This window comes from Scyliorhinus canicula, chromosome 8 (assembly GCF_902713615.1).
Source record: "Scyliorhinus canicula chromosome 8, sScyCan1.1, whole genome shotgun sequence".
Lineage (NCBI taxonomy): Eukaryota > Metazoa > Chordata > Chondrichthyes > Carcharhiniformes > Scyliorhinidae > Scyliorhinus > Scyliorhinus canicula.
In genome coordinates, this window is record NC_052153.1 from 122620530 (window position 1) to 122645068 (window position 24539).

General features: G+C 45.0%; 1 protein-coding gene across 6 annotated transcripts in view; it reads right to left on the reverse strand.

Moving 5' to 3' along the window:
* The window catches only part of pam (peptidylglycine alpha-amidating monooxygenase), a 351236-nt gene that overhangs the window by 273708 nt on the left and 52989 nt on the right, over nucleotides 1-24539 (reverse strand). For 3 of the 6 annotated variants that reach the window (XM_038805184.1, XM_038805183.1, XM_038805178.1), the window contains exons 1-2: nucleotides 20583-20723; nucleotides 4981-5187 (exon numbers count right to left, since the gene is read on the reverse strand). The exons of 1 other annotated variant lie outside the window; for it this stretch is intronic. The gene's annotated coding sequence lies outside the window, so the exon portion shown is untranslated. Of the gene's footprint in view, nucleotides 1-4980; nucleotides 5188-20582; nucleotides 20724-24539 lie in introns of those variants that run through there. 2 more of the 6 variants (XM_038805179.1, XM_038805181.1) reach the window with 2 other exon arrangements.

Consider the following 24539-nt stretch of genomic DNA (forward strand, 5'->3'; position numbering starts at 1 on the left):
GAAAGATCCTAATGACACCCTAGTCATGCTCGCCCTCTGGCTGCCCGGGATCCGCATCGGAGTCCTCATCAGTATCCATGTCTGAGGCAGATGCTGCAGCATCAGTGTCCTCCAGCTCCAGAAGCTCTACCCTACCTAAGCCCACAACTCCACACTGTCCCCGCAACCCCATCTAACCTTATCTGGGCACTAAAGGGCAATTTAGCATGGCCAATCCACCTAACCTGCACATCTTTGGACTGTGGGAGGAAATTGGAGCACCCGGAGTAAACCCACACAGACACAGGGAGTAAGTGGAAACTCCACACAGACAGTAACCCAAGCCACGAATCAAACCCGGCACCCTGGAGCAGTGAAGCAACTGTGCTAACCACTGTGCTATCATACACCCCTGATCGGTCGAGGCATCTAAACTTCATCTTCAGCAGCCCAATGGTTCTCCCTACCGCCGTCCTTGTAGACGCATGGCAGTGGTTCTGTCTCTCCTCAGTGTCTGTCCCCCGGTGCCTGACAGGCATCATAAGCTATCTTTTCAGCAGGATTGTCGCCAATCAATCACTCATCTACACAAGCTGAAGCAGCGAACAGTCTGGGTACCTGTGAATGACGAAGAATGTTTGCATTGTGCAAGCTACCCGAGTACCTTGTACACACCTAAAGAATCTGGATTTTGTGGTCTCGCACACACACACATAATCTGAACATTCATAAGAGTGAAACCCATTCCTGTTCATAAAGGTACACAACTGACCAGCTGGCTCCTTGATGGCCACTTGGGTGCAATTAATGACACCCTGGATAACCATAATCTTTACCGTCATAAGTAGGCTTACATTACCACTACAATGAAGTTACTGTGAAACGCCCCGAGTCGCCACACTCTGCCGCCTGTTCGGGTACACTGAGGGAGAATTCAGAATGTCCAAATTACCTAACAGCACGTCTTTCGGGACTTGAGGGGAAACCGGAGCACCCGGAGGAAGCCCACTCAGACACAGGGAAAACATGTAGACTCCGCACACACAGCGACCCAAGGTGGGAATTGAACCTGGGATCCTGGCGCTGTGAAGCAACAGTGCTAACTACTGTGCATGCAGCAGAACCCTGCAATGGTGGCAAAGTGTCATGCACGCTCAGTCTGACTGGCCTGGTCCAGTCTGTAATTTTTTCTTTCAAACTTTCCAAGGGGCAATTTAGCGTGGCCAATCCACCTAACCTGCACACCTTTTAGGTTGTGCGGGTGAGACCCACACAGACATGGGGAGAATGCATGAACTCCACACGGACAATGGCCCAGGGCTGGGATCGAACACGGGTCCTCAGCACTGTGAGGCAGCGGTGTTAACCACCTAGCCACCCTGGTGCATCCTGTAATGAATGAGTCTTCTCACACATCTGAACAGGGCGTCAGTGACCAGCCTGATGCAGTTGCGAGGAGCAGAATGAGAGACTCGCATAGATCACCCACAATGCCCTGGAATGACCCAGAGGTATCAACATTTAGTTGCACAGTGACCTTCTGAGCCATGGAGTTTGGGTGTCCACCCACACCACTGGAGGCTTCCTCCTGCCCAATCACCTGGCAGACAGTCATAATTACTTCCCTTGAAAGCCGGAGCCTCCTGCGGACATGAACCTCTGGCATGTCTGGCACATCACTGCCTGTACACCCTGGCAGCAGAGTAGTGCCATCATTTGTGAGGGTGCTGTCCTTGCCCTCTCTGCTGGCCCTGATCATCCTGTGCCTGCACCACTGCTTGAAGAGGCTACCTGCACTAGGCCTCCTCACTCTTTGTTCCCTCTCCTCCTCAGGAAGTGGCATTTCCTGCCAAGTAGACAATACCCAGCTGCAGGGTGGCACAGGAGTGACAGGACCCAAACCTCCAGTGCCAGAGGAAAGAAATGTTCTGTGAGCTCCACACTGTGATGAACCCAACAGAAAACATTATCAACACTCTAAAAGAGGGGTGGGCAAACTAAGGCCCGCGGGCCGCATGCGGCCCGCCAATGAGGTGCATTTACTTCAGCGGCTTTTCCCCGGCGGCTTTTCAAAAATGCTGGTTATGATTCCGGGCACCTCATTGGCGGGCCGCATAAAAACGCGCGTAGTGGGATGGATGAGTGGGGCTGTCTCATTGGTCGGTTTAGTTGGGCGTGCGACCAGTAGGAGTCCAGGTTACAAACAATAAGCCTTATTATTGTTTGTAACCTGGACTCCTATTGGTTGCACTCCAAACTAAACCGACCAATAAGGCAGCCCCACTCATCCACCCCACTACATGCGTTTTTATTGTTGACTCGGCTAGGCTGTGCTTCTGTCAGTGTTAAGGATCAGCACAAGCAACTTGACACCTGATTTCAACAAACTGGTAAATGACTGCAGTCAGATGCATCATTCTCATTGACATTGTTCTGTTACTTACTGAGTTACTTTGTTTTTCAAATAAATGTGCTTTTTTTTCTTTAAAGACCTTTTATTTTGGCTATTTAAAATATTAATTATTTTACTTAATATACTATGCGGCCCTTTAAAATTGTGAATTTCTGAATGTGGCCCTTGCACGGAAAAGTTTGCCCACCCCTGCTCTAAAATATCACCACACTTCTCGAAGCTTCTAACAGTCACTTAATATCTCCTTTTATGGCTTAGTGTTATGCTTTATAATGCTCATGTGCATTGCCTTGAGATATTCTATTATGTTAAAAGTGTTATCTAAATACAAGTAGTTGTTGTAAATATCAGTTCCACCCTGATAGTGCAAATAAAACTGGGGCCAATTTTCTTGTGAAATTGTAAAGAGGTTGTCAAGTCTCCGAGCCTTTCTTGCCTTTCTAAAACAAAACACTTTGGAATAAGTCATACAGCAGCATTCTTAATCCCTGTAACCAAGGTCCATTTAAAATAAATTCTCAGTTGGGGTTAATAACAGTGAAACTGCTGGTAACGTGCTAGTAATCCAGTAGCCTGGAATAATGCTCAGGAGGCAAATTCAAATCCCGCGATGGCAGCTGCAAGAATTTAAATTAAATTAACAAACCTGGAATTCTGGTCTTCTAAAGGACCATGAAATGACCGGAATGTCATAAAAGTCCATCTGGTTCATCAGTGTCCTTCAGGGGAGAAATGTGCTCCTTACCTGGCCGACCTACATAAGACTTTGAATTGATACCAGTGTGGTCCACTCTTAACTGCCCTCTGACCTAGTCTAGCAAGGTGCACACCACCATCTTCTGAAAGGCAATTAGGGACGGGCAACAAATGATGGCCTTGGAATGATACGCACATCCCAAGAACAAATGAAAAAAAGCAGTAACCAGTCAGCCATGCAAATGTTGCATATCTTGAGAAATAGGCTTTAATGTTTCAAGCACTTTAGAAATGTAGGAATCCCCAGACAGTGTGTTCCCAGGTTAATAGCTCTATGCCCTGAAAACCTTGGAGGAGAAGCACTCAAGTTTCACAGCTGAACATTATTCAGAAATTAAATAGTAGTATAACTTATCAAACAGACATACCGGAATAGTGTGATAATGGTTTTAAACTTTTTCATATAAATACTGTTCAGTCTACTACATCACTGCTGCTCAGAGAGATCAGCAAGTGTTTAATATGTAACTAGTTTCATTTGTTTGAAAATCAAGTTATTCCACGTTGTTGGAAACCAATTATAATAGGAACACGGAATGTGTTGAAATCAAGTTACAGTTTCCTCTGCTCATTACTTTCAATATGAAAATATCAAATGCCATTACTGTGAAAAATTACACTGAAATTTTAAACTCTTCAATCATTCACATTCACTAAACACAACAAACAAAAATATGGAGAAATACTTTTTAAATAATAATTTTTTTAAAAATACTTCTTAAATAATATTTTTTCCTTATTCTTATTAGCAGGGGAAAATTGAAATCATGAGTGAAGTATGGGAATGAATAGAAAAATAATAAGCAGAAGTGATAATCAACATGGGTTTAAGATGGCAAAATCATAGAATCCCTAGAGAGCAGAAGTCATGTGGCTCATCGTATCTGTACCGACCCTCCAAAGCAGCACGCTACCCAGGCCCACTCCCCGGCCTATCCCCAAAACCCCACCAAAAATGTTTTTGGACTCTAAGGGGCAATTTAGCATGGCCAATCCACCTAGCCTGCACATCTTTAGACTATGAGGAAATCAGAGCACCCGGAGGAAACCCATGCAGACACGGAGAGAACGTGCAAACTCCACAGAGGTAGCAAAGTTGGAATTGGCACCGTGAGGCAGCAGTGCTAACCGCATGCCACCATGCTGCCCAAATCATGTTTGACAAATTTATTAAGAACATCTTGAGGATGTAATTGGGAGGTAGATAAAGAGTATACCTAGATTTCTGAAAGGCTTTTGATAAGGTGCCATGCAAAGACACGGACTCATGTATTATTGGGTAATATATTTATCATGGAAAACAGATAGGAAGCAAAACATAAGCATAAATGGGGCATTGTCATGTTGGCAGGTTGTGACTAGTGAGTGCTGCATGGATCAGTGCTGCGGCCTCAGCTATTTCTAATCTATATTAATAACTTAGACAAAGAGATAAAGAGTAATCTAAGTTTTCTAACAATGCAAAGGAAGGTGAAAATACAGTTGGAAGGAGGTCACAGAGAGACTGCAAAGAAATATAAAGTTAAGTGAGTGGGCAACAAGATGGCAGATATGGCAGATGGAGTGCAATGAGAGAGACGAAGAGATATAAACACAGACAAACCACATGTTGGGTATATCTAGTGAGCAAGAGACTCACACAAGAGAGGTGATACAAAAAATGATTAATTTAAAAAAGGAGAGATAAAAAAGTGAAAGACTGGAAAAAAGCACTAAGATAAATGGAAGACAAAGAATGCACTTTTCTATTTTCCCTTGAGCAATACTACAGATAAACAGCCATATGCCTTCATAAAACATGCTGTGCATTCACACGTATAAGTAACTCTCACCTGCACTAAAAATTTGTCATAATTCAACACTATTTCCATTATAGTAGCCACTCTCCTTCCCTGTGGCTGCATGGTTTCAGGAATCCAGTCAACAATGAACGGGGGTGGGGAGCTCAGTCTTCTGTCCATTTCCAACCTATTGCATTATGAAGCTGCATTTTGACATACTCCCATAACAGGCTGACATTCAAGGAGAGGAGGCGAAGGCTGCAATTACATTAGAAACAAAGGACAGGAATATCAGGATTTATCCAATCAGAACAAAGTTGTGCTTTTTAAAGAACATTTTAGAAAAGAAATTGGTAAAAAGATACAATCTTGCATTTCTGTAGTGACCCTTCACAACTCGAGCATCTAAGAACGCTTTAAAGTTAAGAAGTCTGCTTGAAATATGGGCACTGTTACATATAGGAAACGTGGCAACTAATTTGTACAAAGCAAGGTCCCATAACAGCAATAAAATGCATAACCATGCATTTTAATAATTTTGGTTAGAGGATGAAATTGGCCAAGACACTAGAGAATTCTGCTCTTTCTCAATGTAATGCCATTGAGGGTCTTTTATACCCTCAGTTTGAAGTTTCATTCAGAAGATGCCGGCTGGATTTTCCGACAGTGGGAAGCTCTGCTTTGCCGGCAGCGCACTCACGCCCGCGGATTTCCCAACGGCGTGGGGGTGCCCACAATGGGAAACCCCCATTAGCCGGCTGCTGGGACGGAGATCCCACTGCCGGCGGGGACGCGCTGCACCAGACAACGGCTGCAGCGGGATAAGAGAATCCCGCCGAGCATCTCTGACACCGCAACACTGGTGCGACGACAATAATCTCTCCCTCAATGTCAACAAAACGAAGGAGATCATCATCGACTTCAGGAAGCTAAGTGGAGAACATGCCCCTGTCTACATCAATGGGAACGAAGTAGAAAGGGTCGAGAGCTTCAAGTTTTTAGGTGTAGAGATAATCAACAGCCTGTCCTGGTCCCCCCATGCCGATACTATAGTTAAGAAAGCCCACCAACGGCTACTTTCTCAGAAGACTGAGGAAATTTGGCATGTCAGCTATGACCCTCACCAACTTCCACAGATGCACCATAGAAAGCATTCTTTCTGGTTGTATCACAGCTTGGTATGGAGCCTGCTCTGCCCAAGACCGCAGGAAACTACAAAAGGTTGTGAATGTAGCCCAATCCACCACGCAAACTAGCCTCCCATCCATTGACTCTATAATTCCCGCTGCCTCAGAAGGGCAGCCAGCATTATTAAGGATCCCATGCACCCCGGACATACTCTCTTCCACCTTCTTCCGTCAAGAAAAAGATACCAAAGTTTGAGGTCACGTACCAACCGACTCAAGAACAGCTTCAGCGGCCGGCTGATTGCTTCAGTGAGAGAGCAGCTTCCCTCTCTGGATCAAAGTGAGCCGTCCGCTGAAATTGACACTGCCGGCTGCTCTCTCCCTCTAATCAGAAACATTAAAACTTAAAAGTTGGATTGGAGGGAGAGAGCAGCGGGCAGTGTCAATTTCAGCGGCCGGCTGATTGTTTCAGTGAGAGCAGCTTCCCTCTCCGGATCAAAGTGAGTCGGCCGCTGAAATTGACACTGTTTTAATTGGATCCACGATGGGGGTTTTAAATTTATTTAAAAATCTATGCTAGCGCTTCCCATTGTGAGTCTACGGGGGTCTGACCTCTCCCCCCGCCCCCCGTAGACTCACAATGGGAAGCGCTAGCATAGATTTTTAAATAAATTTAAAACCCCCATCATGGATATCCGCGGCTCGGATACAACGCGGGTGGCTGTCTTGGACCCCAACACCCGCGTTATAAAGGGGGACTACTGTATAACTGTAACATTACATTCTGCAGTCTCTCCTTCCTTCCCTATGCACGGTATGCATTGTTTGTACAGCATGCAAGAAACAAAACTTTTCACTGTATACTAATACATGTGACAATAATAAATCAAATCACTCCCTCAATATTGCACTGGAGTATCAGACTAGATTACGTGTTCAAGTCTCTGGAATGAAGTTTAAACCTAGAATCAAGACTTCTTCCACGGAGCCAATATTTGACACCACAGTCAAAAATACATACAATATATATATCTATATAATAATATTGGCGAATACACAGTATATTGCATTCTTAATTATTCAGAACATGATCATCTTTTGAAAATCCTCTCAAGAATAATCTGATTGGAAAAACCACCATCAGTTGAAAAGCTCATCAATAATTAAGGTGCACAGGTGAATATTTTTCCTTCAACAGTGCTGTACAATAAACAGATTTTTAGCATTACTTATAATTTGGTAAAAATAATTTAAGTATGGGTCATTTGTGTTTTTTCTTCCTTCCTTCATAATCATTCAGTGCACTCAGTTGAAATATAATTATCATTTGTCAAAGCCTCCACTGGAAGTTAATAGATTTTTAACTGAAAAATATAAAAGTAAAAATTACGGCAGATGATGTGACTGACACCCTAAGTGCTGTGGAATACTGTGCAGTACAAGAAAATTAGGCACACCAAATCTACCTATTCAGAAACCACCAGGAAACATGTAGTATCATCTAGTTTTCAATTGCACATAATATAAGAAAGCACATAAATTAATGCCTCGTAGAAAGAGCAGTACAATAAAGTAACCAATTATCAAAATCTCTGTAGAAGTATCGATGTATTGTGTACGATTTCAAACATTTAAGTATTCTAATTTTTTTTAAAAGTAGCACTTTTGACAAATTATATTATTTGATCATCAACTCATCTTGGCAAATATCAAATAACAAACAGCTTTCCCTTATATGCAGCCGTTAACAATATATCTCAATATGTACAAATAGAATTTGGCAAAAGTGCCACTTAAAAAATAACACATTAACAAGGGTGATGGTGCCAAGTTGGGGGGACAAATTTATAAGGAGGTTGGGAAAGATCACCAAAATCCTGCATTAACAAAAGGGAAGGGAAGTGTAGTAGAACACACTTTCTAATTTTACAGAACTATAACGGTGGAAGAGAATATAAATCCGGACTCCATACAAACTCCAGGAAAGTCCCTCTGTAAATACGCCAATAATTTCAAATTTAGGGACAAATACACAATTTGTTTTCAAAACTTGAAATGCTCTAAGCGAAAGTATAATCCAATACGTTAAATTCCGAAGTTGAGGTTGCCTTTATTTGCCAGTTTTGAGAACATAAATGAGAGTTTAAACATATCTGGCTCGTTGTGTAATGACCACAGGCATACTGCTCACTTACAGCTAATGTTAATTCAGGACTTTAGATTCCCCCAGTGAAACCGAACTTGAAAGATCATAACTGTGTTTTTTCAGAATCAGTGGTCAATTACTGAACACTGAAAAATGATTCAAACTCAATGTTCCTTTGATCCCAGCAATACCCCTGCAGACACCTACTGTACTACTATTTCATCAGTGGGTGATCTGGCCGTGGTCGAAACTCCATTTTATATCCCCAACAACCGCCCCCCCCATAACCCTCGACTACCATGTCTATCAAAAAGCTATCTTACTTAGCCTCAAATAAATTCAATAGCCCAGCCTCCAACACAATTGTTTCTGCCTCTCTTCAGTTCCGAAGAGTCACATCGGACTTGAAATATTCACTGTTTCTCGCTCCACAGATTCTGCCAGGCCTACTGAGTTTTCCAGCACTTTGTTTTTGTTCTTATTCATCCATTTTTCAACATGAAGTATAGAAATGTGGGCCATAAATATGTTGTAACCAATATTTCATATAATCTTAGCATAAACTTCTCTGCTTTTAAATTCTATTCCTCTAGAAATAAACTCCAGTGCTATTTTACACTTTTTATAACATTTTTAACCAGCTTTGCTACCTTTATTGATTTGGAAGTTGTTACGATGTCCACAGAGGCTGGTAACCAGCGTGTGCAAATTTATTTTAAAAAGTTAATAGCCTAAAGAATGACACGTTTTAAGACTTTTACCGCAACAAAGATTAAAAGCGCTATTGACTAAACATCATCTTTGAAGTCAAATTATACTTCTAACCCACAGAACATTCCCCTTTTTCTATTAGCCCAACTGAAAACATACTTCACAGGTATACTTCACACTGTCCTTTAAGTAGACATTCAATTCTCCCAGAACTAGTCCAAGGTGATTCTTAGCTACCGAGGATATGCTTCTGTTCTTTTCCTTTCTCAGCCTGGTAACCTTTAATCTCAGAAATGTCTTTCAGTGAGGTTTATTTCTCCCAAGCGATTATTCCTCTCATCGTGCAAGCTAGGCAAATCTTCCAACCTCATTTTAAATCCTCATGAATTTTGTCTTTTCAATCCAGAACCCAGGCTTTCACCCACATTCCCGCATGTAAAACACGTCTTGCTGATTCAACTGATCTCCCTCTCCTCGATCTTGGGAGGCCAACCAACCTGTCTATGATATTCCATAATGTTTCAGGTAAGCATGTAACTTGATATCACAATGGCTTCCTCCGCACCCAGTGAAGGAATCCTGCTATACCGAGTTTGGAGATTTTTTAAAAAAGTGATTTTCCTATGAAATAGGAATTAGAAAATTAGGTTGCTCTGCTTGAAAAAATAAAAGTAGTTCATAGATATACCTGGGCAAAATTGTGTGGTCAAGAGCACCAACATCCTATAATGTTTTGTTTCATCCTGTGGCATTTTGTTCTTATTGCCTGACACAAGTCACTTTCTGAAAAAACAGAACTGGCTCCTGAAAATCATGGATATTGCACCTCAGTAAGGCATTAAAATCTGTAAGTTGTCACAATCTAACAATTCTTGTTTTCTATGGACACCCCAAAATCCCCAGTCAACTGAATCTAGCAAAGTGAATTTTAATCTTAAGACACAACTGTTCAGCTAGAAAGTTACCCCCATTTTCAACGCACAGAATCCTGTTGGCTCCAAGCATGTTGAGCAAAACAGTGCTTACAGCTTCCTACTGGGTTATCCTTTCCTTATAAATCAAATAGAAATAGAATAGAATAGATTAGAAATAAATAGAATAGAAATTTCTTGCATTTGAAATGCAATTAAGTTGTTGGAAAATCGAGGCAAATTATAAGAAATTAGTGCAGTTGCAGGGAAGGCTTTAAGGAGCAACTTAAAAAGAGAGAAATGCAGAGAAGCTTTGGAACATGATGTTGAAGCACATAGCCGAGACAAGTGAATGCACAGCCATCCGTGGTGGAGCAATTAAAATTAGGGACTCCCCAAAGACATCTGCAGGACACAATTAAGGAGTGTAATGGAATTCACTCAATTTACCTGGATAATTCTGACTCCAATAACACTCAAGAAGCTTGACACCAATCAGGACAAAGTAGTCCGCTTGATAGGTACCCCATCCACCACCTTAAACATTCTCTCCTTCCAACCCCGGTGCACATTGGTAGCAGTGTGTACCATTCACAAGATGCTCTGCAGCAGCTTGCCAAACCTCCTCCAACAGCACCTTCCAGTTCCGTGACCCCAACACCCAAAGGACAAGGGCAACAGATACACGACAGCATCACGACCTGCAATATTCTCTCCAAACCACACCAGCTGGATTCGTTCCCAGTCATTGATCAAAATCCTGAAATTCACTTTATGATGGTGTTGGGTGTGTACCTCCATCAGATTGACTGCAGCAGTTCAAGAAGGTGGCTCACCACCACCCTCTCAAGGACAATGAAGGCTGAGCAACAAATGCTGGCCTTGCCAGCGATGCCCACAATGAAAAATAAGGAGTGTAATGACTGTGATGGATTTGTGGGACACAAGGTTGCAGAGGGAGGGTGGCACAAAGCAATATGAAAACAAGCTGAATACTTTTTAAGTGGAGATGGTGCCAGGCCAGGAGCCAATGTAATCAGGTGAACAGGACAAGGATACAGACAACAGGGATTTGAATGAGTTCAAGTTAATAGAGGGTGGGGGTTGGGAGGCTGGCCAGCAGAAATAGTTCAGTATATAGGGAACGAAAGCACGGTTAAGGGTTTTAGCAAAAGGCAGGCAAGCAGAGGCAGAGTCCTGTAATGTTACAGAGGTGGAAGCAGACAGCCTTGGTGACGAGCGAATGTGAACAGATGTTCACATCAGCGTCAAATATGACACCAGGGTTGCGAATGGCCTAGTTTAGCCTCAGATAGCTGCCAAGCAAAGGAATGGATACCTCAATCAAAGCCATCCAATGGGAATTTCAGGATGCGAGAGCAAAGATAATTGTGTCAGTGACAGACAAAGTTTTTGTTTGGTGCCATTTAAGCATTGAGCGAAGAGTTCCCGAGGCCGTGACATAATCGTCTTAAAAATCAACAACCACCCCGGCGGGTAGGGAGGTGGAGGTAGTGGTGGCGATGGACGCCGAGAAGGCCTTTGACCGGGTGGAGTGGGACTATCTATGGGAGGTGCTCGGACGGTTTGGGTTCGGGGAGGGATTGGATCAAATTATTATATCAGGCCCGAGGGCCAGCGTCAGGACTAACAGAGAAGTGTTGGAGTACTTTAGGTTGTACCGAGGGACCAGACAGGGCTGCCCGCTCTCCCCGCTGCTGTTTGCGCTGGCCATAGAGCCGCTGGCGATTGCGCTGAGAGCCGCAGATGGATGGAAGGGGATGTTGAGGGGCGGGGTAGAACATAGGGTCTCTCTTTACGCAAACGACCTGCTCCTGTACGTGTCGGACCCAGTGGCAGGGATGGGAAGAATACTGGGAACGTTGAGGAAGTTCGGCCAGTTTTCAGGTTACAAATTAAATACGGCCAAGAGTGAAATGTTTGTGGTACAGGCAAGGGGCCAGGAGAACAGATTGAGAGGGCTACCGTTTAGGCTGGTTGAGGAAAATATCCGGTATTTGGGAATCCAGGTGGCACGAGACTGGGGCAGGCTGCACAAGTTAAATTTGGCCAGGGTGGTGGAGCAAATGAAGGGAGAGTTTCGGAGATGGGATGCACTCCCGCTGTCGCTGGCAGGGAGGGTGCAGACTGTAAAGATGACAATCCTCCCTATTTTCTGTTTGTTTTTCAATGCATCCCGACCTTTGTTCCACAGTCCTTCTTCAAAAGAGTTAACAGGATGATCATGAGCTTTGTCTGGGCGGGAAAATCCCCGTGGGTGAAGAAGGCAATGTTGGAGAGGAACCGCAGCGAGGGAGGGCTGGCTTTGCCGAGTCTGATTAATTATTACTGGGCGGCCAACATGATAAGGAAGTGGATGGTGGGTACGGGATCTATCTGGGAGCGGGTGGAGGCGGCTTCGTGCAGGGGCTCCAGCTTGGCAGCCCGGTAGTGGTGGCGACCCTGCGGATATGGGGCCAGTGGAGGAGGCATGTAGGGGAGACGGGGGCGTCGGTTTGGGCGCCAATCTGCGACAACCATCGGTTTGCCCCGGGAGTATGGATGGGGGGTTTCGAGTATGGCGGCGGGCGGGGGTGGGAAGGGTGGGCGATATGTTCCTGGAAGGGAGCTTTGCGAGTTTGAGGAGCTTGGAGGAGAAATTTGGGCTGGTATGGGGAAATGATTTTAGGTACCTACAGTTGCAGGACTTTGTGCGTAGACAGGTCCCATCTTTCCCACGCCTCCCGCCAATGGGGATCCTAGACAGAATAGTCTCTAGGGGGAAGAAGGGGAGGGTAGAGTCTCGGGTATTTATAAGGTGCTCATGAGGGAGGAAAGGTCCCAGACAGAGGAACTGAAACTTAAATGGGAGGAGGAGCTAGGCGGGGAAATGGAAGACGGGCTGTGGGCAGAGGCCCTGAGTAGGGTAAATTCGACCGCGACATGTGCTAGGCTCGGGCTGATTCAATTTAAGGTCGTTCACCGGGCCCATATGACGGTGGCTCGGATGAGCAAATTCTTTGGGATAGAGGACAAATGCGCTAGGTGCACGGGAGGACCAGCGAACCACGTTCACATGTTTTGGGCATGCCCTAAGCTGAGGGGGTACTGGGAGGGATTAGCGGACATCATGTCCCGGGTGCTAAAAACAAGGGTGGCGATGGGTCCAGGGGTGGCAATTTTTGGGGTTTCGGAAGACCCGGGAGTTCAGGGGGAGAAAGAGGCCGATGTTTTGGCCTTTGCTTCCCTGATAGCCCGGCGACGAATACTATTGGCGTGGAGGGACTCAAAGCCCCCGAAGACTGAGTTGTGGCTTGCGGACATGTCGAGTTTCCTGGGTATGGAAAAAATTAAGTTCGCCTTGAGGGGATCTGTACAGGGGTGCGCCCGGAGGTGGCAACCATTTATTGACTTGTTTGCGGGAGAGTGAGCGTCAGCAGGGGGTGGGGGGGGGGGGGGGGGGGGGGGGGTGGAGTAGAGTAGAGTAGGAGGGAAAAAATGGCGGGTAGTACCAGTGGGGGAGGAGCGGGCTTGTGCAGTATGTTACGATTGAAGTATTGAAAGTACATGGATGTTTGCACATTTTTGCCTTTTTTGCTTTCTTTCTGTTGATGTCTGTAACTGTTTACAAAGCCAAAAACTACCTCAATAAAAATGTTTATTAAAAATCAACAACCATTTGATATTAAAAACATAACACATAAAAGGTTAAAATGCTTGGCAATTAGTTTGAGATAACTACGAATCTTGCATGTACATAAGCTAAAATCAGCAATCGAAAGTGTAAATAACTTGCTCCCCATCAGCAAATGTAAGTATTTTATTTACATTTTTGATCCAATACACTTATCGACCTATCTCTATCGGACTTATTTGTATCTATTGCTAATAGAATTCATAGAATTTACAGTGCAGGAGGCCATTCGGCCCATCGAGTCTGCACCGGCTCTTGGAAAGAGCACCCTACCCACGGTTAACACCTCCACCCTATCCCCATAACCCAGTAACCCCACCCAACACTAAGGGACATTAAGGGTAATTTATCGTGGCCAATCCACCTAACCTGCACATCTTTGGACTGTGGGAGGAAACCGGAGCACCCGGAGGAAACCCACGCACACACGGGGAGGATGTGCAGACTCCGCACAGACAGTGACCCAAGCCGGAATCGGACCTGGGACCCTGGAGCTGTGAAGCGATTGTGCTATCCACAATGCTACCGTGCTGCCCCAAATGGTGTCTGATCCATTTTTTTTCCATCAAAACTTTGTTCAAGGCTTTTTTTGTTAAGCACTTCAGTCATCAGAAATCTGCTTCCTTTCAAAATTGGATACCTTTAGATATAATTCAAAAATTCTAAACTGATGATTTTCCTGAGCTCACAATAGCTTCGAAGCCAGGCTGCGCATCAAATTACCTGCACGACCATCTACCAATAAATACTACTTTTCATTCAAAATCGGTTGTGTTATAATAACATTTAAATTGCCAGAAGCAGCACTACAATTTTCTTGTGACTGCAATAACCTTAGTAACTGTTCAGATTATAATCAAATTTTACACATGAATTATCTCTTTTTATTGTTTATTAGGTCATATAAAAAGGTGGATGTCCTACAAAATAGCTTCATTTCAAGAACATTTAGGTTTTAGCTGTACAATTAAGTATAAATTTTGCCAAAAAAAGCAATAGGTATAAATAATTCTAGTCTGTAGAAAACATTAATCTTCACAAAAAATACAAAAAGTACAGACCAAGAATGACAGTGATTAGCCAGTTGCTTCACAGCGCCAGGGTCCTAGGTTTGATTCAGGCTGGTACGGGAATCAAACCGTGCTGCTGGCCTGCTTGGTCTGCTTTAAAAGCCAGCGATTTAGCCTGGTGAGCTAAACCAGCCCCTGATAATAAAGATTATACTCAAACAATTTGAAATGAAGATGACATAAAACTATTGCTCGACCCTGTCGCAGGTGTGCTGCTTATCTGGAACCTGTGGGACATGATTTAATGGCCACGTTACAACTTAAGAAAGAGTGCAACAAGGCCGTTAAATCACGGGTAGGGACAAAAAGAGAACTGCACCGGGTGCCTATCTGTGTGCTATCTAACCGGCCCATTCCCGTTAACGAAGTCAGGAAGCTGCCTTCGGGTGACGAGAAGCCAACAATCACCACTGAAGCCAATCTCCACACAATTAGCAGGAGCATTTCCTTATCTAACCGCATCCCCAGCAAGTGGTCACGGGGGCACCTTTTTAAAAACATGTAGCTGCAGAGAGTTGCTGCGGAGAGCCGAGGTGGTGAGTAGCCCTCAGCTTCACTCACAGGCAAAGAGCCCACGGGCATGTGGTTGCTGCCCGTAACCCCTGTGGCCGGGAAGGCCTCTGGCCACGAGGCTGAAGGCTATAGCGACTTGGGAATTGGCAATCGTAGTTAAATGGGCACTTTACACATCCCGCGTGTAAAATTATTGCCCAGCATCCCAATCAGACCATGATACCTGGACATTGTGCCTGAACACTGCAGGTGGCAACACCGAGGATGTAGCAGCCAACATCTGAACACCCAGGGACTGGATCCCAACACCGGGAACATTTCCATGACCAGAGGGTGGACATGTGCATTGGGATTGGAATAAGCGCCCAATCCAGATTCATATCTGGTTTAGCACACTGGTCTAAATCACTGCCTTTTAAAGCAGACCAAGGCTGGCCAGCAGCACGGTTCAATTCCCGTAGCAGCCTCCCCGAACAGGCGCCGGAATGTGGCGACTAGGGGCTTTTCACATTAACTTAATTGAAGCCTACTCGTGACAATAAGCGATTTTCATTTTCCTTTTTCATATGTGTGGGTGTCTGGGGTCTAGTGATCAGGGCCTCCGCTATGGCCAAGAATGCATGGGCAGGGCCTGTTAGATGGGACGGGGTTAGTGATGCGAGTCATGGAAGGACCCGGGGTGAAGGCACTGCTGGTTGTCAGGCTCACAAGCTCATTAATCCCTTGCAGATATTGCAAGAGATGGGTGATATATTGACGCTGAATAACTTGCCCTAGGGTGTTACTGACAGGCCTGACAACCAGACACCGGAGGAGGCAGTGGTGACAACGACAACAGAGGATCGAGGCGGCGACCCATGTGCAGGGCCCGCCCCACACCCTGAGGATCCAGCCGCCCATCAGGCCAGGGAGGTAGCCAGAGGGGAATGCCCACGACAGCGCAAGGCATACAGGCATCACTGGTCTTTAGAAGTGATGACGGACAACACGTGCCGCAGGAGGCTCTGCCTCAACAAGGAGCCGGTGCAGCACCTGTGTCATGTCCTCGCATACTTGGCACCATGTGGAGCAGGAGGAGAATACCCGCTCCCGGTGGCCATCAAGGTCAACGCAGCCCTGAATCTCTACGCCTCAGGATCATTCCAGGGCTCGAGCGGGGGCTTGTGTGGCATCTCAAGGGAAGCTACAGATGCCCTCTTTGCCCGGACTGGGAACTATATAAGCTTTAACGTGGATCAGGCCCAACAAGATGACAAGGCAGCAGTATTCTCTGCCATTGCTGGATATCCCAGGCCCAGGGGGTTATAGCTGGCTTGCATTCACCAAGCAGTCTGGGAGTGCCCTACATCGTCAGGAAGGGATTCCACTCCCTGAACATCCACCTCTTGTGCAACCACCACCTGAAGATCATGCACGTGTCTGCACACTTCCCGGGGAGTATGTGCAACAGCTACATCCTGAGAGAGTCAAACATTCCTGGCCTCTCGAGGACAACCCAAGGATGGCCGGTTGGCTCTTGGTGGATAAGGATACCTGCTGAGGACCTGGCTATGGACGCCAGTACAGAGGCCGGTGACCGGTGCGGAAACCCAATACAACGAGGCCTATGTGCCCATCCAGGCTGTCATTGAGCGGTGTATTGATCTCGCCGGAGAGTCGCCCGCTTTCTGGTGGTCTGCTGTGTCCTCCGCAATGTGATACCGCAATGGACGAAGTGCAGGAGGTATATATAGCCACCTCCAAGGAGGAGGATAAGGAGGCGCTGGATCAGGAGGGTCTGGAGGACGGGTCCGGGGAGGACCTGCGAGACCAGCCGGGGATGGGGGACAGGCGGCAATGGCGAGGGTCCGGAGAGTCAGGGAGGCCCTCATCCTTGCCGATTTCATATAGGACGTGGACTTGTCCATCATTCCCTCCCTCCCTCCTCCCCCCCTCCAACTCTCATGCTCTGCAAACCATTGGGGGGGGGGGGGGGGGGGGGGGGATGCAGGACCTCCATCTCTGGGGATTGGTGATCAGCCGCATTGCTGTAGAAGAAAGTGCCAAGGGAGTCATATTGGCCACGGTCAACAGATTTAAATGGTTGACATAAGTGTCGCCAACAGCCCCAATCTCCCAATGGTGCCAACCCTCTCACCCCACCCCTCACAGATCCTCCCCACATCCTTTGCCCACACCCCCCTTAACCCCAGACTCCAGGTACCCTCTGTGATCCACAACATGCTTAGCCTACCGCTGCATCTAGGTGTGTCCCCAGGATGCACATGCCGTGGTCTACAATTGTGTTGACAGGTGTGCTCTGGGTGTTTTCTGGTGCTCTGGACCAGAGGCCACGGGACTAGGCATTGCCGGCGCCATCGCCTGAGCCCATGCCCTCTGGGATTCCTCCAATTGGCAATGAACATGCTGGAGTGTCACATGGGTGGGGATGATAGCTGTGTCGCGACTATTTTGGTGGCATCCTTAGAGCTCTCCCTCTCTTTGGGGGGGGGGGGGGGGGGCACCCCGGATGGGCATGTGATCAGTGGGAGGGATTGGTCAGTCTATATGGCATTAACAGGTCACCCAGGTGGGGACCAGTGGATTCTCACCTCTGCGCCATGAGCCGACCTCCACAGTGATCACTGCTGTGTCCTCGGCCACACCCGCGACCTCAAGGGCCCATTCCTCATAGGGATTGAGGACTCTTATGTCCGGCACCCCATCGCCTACCTAGGCCCTCTCCTATCGGTGTGGGCTAACTTCTCCTGCAGGGGCACAGAAGGGGCATTGTTATCCACACACATAGTTACTCACGAGGTGGGGGGGCATGGGGAGTATGGGATGGAAAGGTGCGTGCGTGTGTGTGGGGGTGGGGGGGGGCGGGTTTGGCAAGTTGGGCCGTACGAGAGTCTAATATTTGCAATTCTCCAGTTGCATAAATATTTTATCCTGTGAAGAATATGACGACACCGCCACAACTTTGGCGAGCATTAAAATCCTATTGGACCAACACTGCCTTAGTAAACCAAACATTATTTTAATGCTTGTAATATCCGATTTTACAACAACCAATAAAAATAGTTCACTCCATGCCAAAGAAAATTAGCCGAAATCAGTGCAACATGATCACTTGTACACTATTTCAATGAAATGCATTCAACAAGCCAAACTTAACAGAGAGGGAGAGAGCTGTTCTAATTTTTAAAAAGCGCTTTCTGCAGATTCATGCAACAAGCTAACCAATGTCCACATCAGAACCACAACTTATATCTATTGCACTAAAGTAAATACCTATTTGGATTTAGAAGAAACTGGATATTTTCTGCTCGTCATGAATTCTCAATCATTGGATGAGCTCTTTGTGGAAGATTCAAAGCTGTAATGTTGCAAATGTTTAAAAAGATTATTTTTAACAACAGGGACTGATCATTGAAGGATTCAGCCCATGATTGATATCAAGTGGTGCTTGCTGGAAAGTACTTATGTGCAGACATTTTTTCAAGATGGGGCTGAATTTAGCTGTAACATCTTTCATTGCTGGATCATCTACCAACACCCACACATGAAAATGACCATTTGTGCACAGTGCCATAAGGCTGCAGGTGCAACTATGGCAACCACATCATGAACTATAAAACTGAACACTATACCCGAGCTTGACTCATTAGTTCCAAGGAAACTGGAGAAAAAATTAGAAAGGATACGCCATTTACCAGAAAGATGAGATCTGTTTAAAATTGAGGGAGATTTCTACTGTCCTGATTTTCACGAGATTCAGAAATTCTCAAAATAAATCAGTTTCAAAAACCTTTTTTGCGGCTTCCACTTAAAAAAAAAATCATTTTCTGATGTACAAACAGGAAATACGTAAAGAAGCATTTCTGAAAGTGATAATTAATCTTCTTTCCCGTCACACTAAGCATACACTGAAAACATCCAATTTCTGAAATGCCTTCATATGTCTTATTTTACACGATGTTGCTGACAACCTGAAAGCAATATATTCAGAACTCAGTTTCCTCCAAGGACCAGTAGCTGGCATGCTACTGATTTCAATGTATAATATATGTAATAAATAAAAACATATCACTGTGCAGAGTAAACACGGCAGTATTTGGATTGCGAAATGGGCAATGTACAGACCGTACCCAACCAGCCTGTACTTGCAAAACTCAGGACACAGTGTCCAACATTGGATGTGATTCTGCGATTAGACAACAATTGCTAAATAGCCTACAGCATGCTAAGAATTATGTTGACAACCAATTTAAGATTGTCAGTCGGGCTCGCAGTGTGGTGCATTTGCGTACACTGGAAGCTATAAAGGTCCTGTTCTTTGCAGATAGAAAGAACTTGGACACGCATTGTGTCTGTTTCAACTAAACAAAATAAGTGAGTCATTCACTGGTTCATTCAACACAAGCAATTCCTTGCCAGAGTCAAGCTACCTGTTTAAATTTCAAACATGCTTGGCAGTTAACTGTCAGTCACCATGAACTAGTACATTCACATGGCGACACCTCTACCAATCAAAGTCCATTTGCCAACCAGTCAGCATTTCCATCTCATACAGTACAAAGTGTTGTCTCCTCCTACTGGTATTCTTGTGAAGTGTCCTGACGAGTGCAAGCTTTGACATGTCTCTTTTTTCAGTAATACTCGAGTTCTTTCAATTAAATGATGAGTTTAATTTGCACAAAGCAGCACCATATAAAGGTTTTAATTTTATGACAATATAGCAGGCATAAATTTGTATTCAAATTCAATAGCAGAACATTTAAAAACTTAATATAGGTCCACAATTAAATTTAAAATAATTTCTAATGGGGTTAAGCGTTTAATAAATGCAATGCAAGCTATTTAAGGATACTGTACTGATAAACCCTTTTATATGACAGTGGATAAAAATCTGAATATTAAATATAGCATACACCACAATGCTGTTTTAAAAAAACAATCAGATTATCTCCATCAACCCAGTATTCTATTTAATAAATATCAATCAATATTTGTAGGTCGGCACTAATTTTTATTGATTTGTTGTTCCATTTTAATCTTTTCTATACTATGACACTAACATTCATCATCGAAAATCCTACAGATGGAGAAAACGCGACTTTACCGAATCTTCAATTGCTTTGCTTTATGAAAGCCCAAATTCAGCAGACATTCACCAGTCTATTTTAAAACTCAACAGGAGCCTCCAGATATCCCTGCAGCCATGGAACATAGCACAGAAACCTCAATCACTAAATTTGCACGAGACGAAACAGATTAGCCTCATAACGTGGCTGCTGCTCAAACAAAAGAAAAATATCCATGTCCCAAATAAAAACACCTTTGTCTTTTTCACCAGTACAAGACATCTAAATTATAACGCCCACGGTAGACAAAACTCAATTTACTTTAGTGCTTTCTTATGTCCACCTCCAAATTAAATGGTGGATTATATGTATAAAAACACAAAAATAAATGACAGATCTAGCATAAAGCACTTACTCTGTGAAAAGACTGCATTCTCTTCAAAGACAAACATTCCAAGTGTGATAGAGAGATAGCTGTGGGACTGTCAGCTCCTTTGAAACGAGTGACTCATCTGTAGTGTGGACGCTGTGCATCAGACCTACATTCTCATTGACATCATCACCACCGACTTTGCTGCAGGAGCAGCTATGGCAACCACATCTTGCGCTGAGACAGAAGCCTTTAATTGCTTCAGCAACTTCCTAGAGCTTCAGCCATTAAACTTCACGTTGTTGAACAGACAATAAAACTCAGTCTCAATATTATAGTCAGAGTGGAAAGACAGTATGTCGCTGGGAAAGGTCTGCTTCTTTAATTATAGAGCAGGATGCCTAATAAGAATCAGAAATTAATTCTTCTGAATGTCTATACTTTGCAACGGACTAGAAAATACCAAAGGATAAAATAACACCTGAATGCTCATCAACCTTGCATTGTATGAATCTATGTTTCAACTGATAACAACTGTAATTTTCTTACCTTTTTCTCCTGAATGTTAAACATTGCCCAGGCTCGACTTCCAGAATCCCTCTTTTCTACCATGAGAGTAAATATATCCAATTTTTTTTGGAAATTTTTTCCAATTAAGGGGCAATTTACCTTGGCCAATCCACCTACACTGTAAACACGGGGAGAATGTGCAAACTCCACACAGTGACCCAGAGCCTGGATCGAACCTGGGACCTCGGTGCCATGAGTAAATATATCAATGCTGGGTAAAACAACTCAGCATCTAGAAAAAGGGTAGCTTATCTTTGGGAGGGGAAGCCACTTTGTGAAGCAGGACTTACCCTTGAATATGTATCGGAAAAGTAAGTTAAGCTTTATCCAATAATATTCATTGAAATAGTTAAGATTAGCTAAAGCTATAGACACGTTTAATATGAACATAATCTGTCTAAACAGTCCAAATTAATTTTGAGATTGTAAACATCAATGGTAATTTTCGATGAATCAATTATAGGCTAACATCTGCATCTTAAAGACCAAAATAACAAGTGCCAGAATAAAGTGTTGTGCAGATATCTATATACACATAAGCAAACTAGACATAAATAATGAGGCTCCTTCTGTCCACAGTGTCATGGTATGCAGACATGCAGCTAATGAACACAGAGAACAGGACATAACCAATCAGCAGGCAGAACACTTGGGGGTGGTTTCCCACTATAAAAGGCACGAGGCACTCGCATTCCGCCTCTTTCCACTGGTGACATCTACAGTGAGAGTCAGGGTGTACATATCATATAACCCCTACAGCACGTGGCTAACAGCTAGTCTGGTTCAGTCAGACAGAGTAATCACACTAGGTTAGCAGAGTCAAATTCACATAGAATTGTGCTAACTGTGTGACAGGTTCAATAAATCAAATTGAACTAACTTCAAGGTCTGGAGTATCTTTGAGGTAAAGCTGCATCCAGTTACAGCCCGTGTTATCTCAGTGTGCTTAACGCGACACACAAAAATCTTCAGTACAAAAGCTGCTTGGCCAGTGCCTATGCTGATGCTACCTCCATGCCAGAGATAACCACCCTAACACATTCCCTACTCTTTCCTCATACCCGTTAATATTTTCTCTGTATTCAAGGAGCATTTTGCTAAACGCATAAAATTACTGATTTCATTTGGGAGTATTGCATTTATTGATTTGACTCATTAGCTTAAAGAAAAATCGAACCTTTTTTATGCACTAGGAACTAATCTTGTGTTTATGCCTCTTTGTTACCAAGTCACCAGCCAGCAGAAATAATCTTGCACCGTTAAACCACTTAATTTTATTTTTCAAATACATATTTTAAGTAATTAGTGTGTTCTGGCAGTATTTACAATGGTACATATAGATCCCTAAAAATGAGAAACCTTGGTGCTTAAAAATAGATTGAACATTGAGAATATTAACATTCACACTAATTCGGACAGTTTAAGGAGAATCAGGAGATTTAGAGGTGTACATGAATCTTGTTGCATTTATGCATGGTGTTTTGCAAAGCAACGTGAAGCAATTAGTGGATTGTAGCTTCACTCTGACATTCTTGTTGGTGGTCTAGGTCCGTGTGCTGCATCCCGTAGTCATGTGGGCTTAAAAAAAATTGGATTGCAGACTACTCAACTTGTTCATGCATATCCTTCAGCATCTTTCCATTGACTGCAAGATTATTTCTGTGAGTTGGTGACTTGGTAGCAAGAAGGTATACACGCAAGGATTAGTTCCTAAATGTATAGAGGCTAGAGGCTGGATTCTCCCAAAATGGGACAATGTCCCCACGCCGGCATAAAAACGCTCGCATTCCACTCCCAAGTTTCCTATAAAAAAGATCAGTCGATTCACTCACCCCAGGGGGCTAGCAGGGACCCAGAGTGATTCACGCAGTTTTAGCTGCGGATACGGGCCCTCGCACTTCTGGTCTGGAGTCCTCGCACGGCGGCGGCCTCCGGCGGCTGCACCGAGCACCATGGCGAACCCGGACTGTGGAGGCAGCTTCAAAAGTAGGCCCCCCCCCGCAATCGGCTACACGCCCGAAGATCCGACCGCCCCGATCTGGCCCCCAATGCCTAACCTGCACATATTTGGACACTAAGGGCAATTGAGCATTGCCAATCTACCTAACCTGCACATCTTTGGGCTGAGGGGGGAAACTGGAATACTTGGAGAAAACCCACGCAGAGAATGTGCACACTTCCCAAGGCCAAAATTGAATCCAGGTCCCTAGCGCTGTGAGGCAGCAGTGCTATCCACTGTGTCACCCCTGAGAAAATGTTGCTCCAGACTCCTTTGAGTGCTGACTGCTGGTGGTTTAACCTGAGGGTCAGCACACCTCAGGCAACGAACAAGTTTGAGATGGCAGGAACTTTATGAATTACCTCAGCAGGGATGGAAACTGAACCCATGCCTTTGGTGTTTCTCTGCATCATGATGCAGCTAACCCACTCTGTCACTACTACAAGTGAAATCAATAATGGTATGTAAGAAGCGTTGTGATAAACATAGGAAAAGGAAAAATATGAAGAGGTTTGGGGAATGATTAAGTTAGGGTCATAATCTGTCGCATTGAGGTAGCACAGCACTGGCACCAACCCAATGGCTGCCTTGTGAGAGCCAGATGACTCAGGAGCAGCCTGGGCTCAGTCCAGCTGCCCCTCCATACGGAGGTGAACCCGAGGGCCCAATGGGCACTGATCAGGAGGGGGCACTGTGTGCCAACCTGGATCTGTCCTATGGAGTGGCGACAGTGACCACCAGCTCCACCGAGTTCCACCATGTTGACGACGCCGCATCTCGCAGGCAGCACCCCCGGGACAGAGTGGCACGGTGGTGCATGTGCCATCAAGTGTGCCGGGGCCCTGCGGCCCCCCGAGCGCCCAGAGGACACCCGTGGCATCGTCAGCCACGTGACGTGGTAAGCAGCAGGCTGCCTCCACCTCAGAAATGCACCCTGGGGAAACACCAAGACACAGAAGTAGAACAAGGAATGCTAAGTACGTTAAGGATCACTGAGAGGTCACTGATGAAGGGTGGGGGAGAAGGGAGTAGGTAGAGGGTAAAGGGGGGGTAAAAAGAGGAGTGGGGTGGTGGGGATAGTGGCGGCACCACCGTGATGGGGCTGTTTAGCACACAGCTAAATCGCTGGCTTTGAAAGCAGGCCAAGGCAGGCCAGCAGCACGGTTCAATTCCCGTACCAGCCTCCCCGAACAGGCACCGGAATGTGGCGACTAGGGGTTTTTCACGGTAACTTCATTTGAAGCCTACTTGTGACAATAAGTGATATTCATTTTCATTCAAATCAGTGAACATTTGTGTGATACATTAAAAAACCTTCACCACAATCAGTATGATGCCTCTGTCAGTTTCTTCCGCAATGCAGGCTGACCTCCAAACCCTTGACCCATCTCCCCAGCCATGGCTGACAAAGGAGGTCAGGAAATGTATCAAAG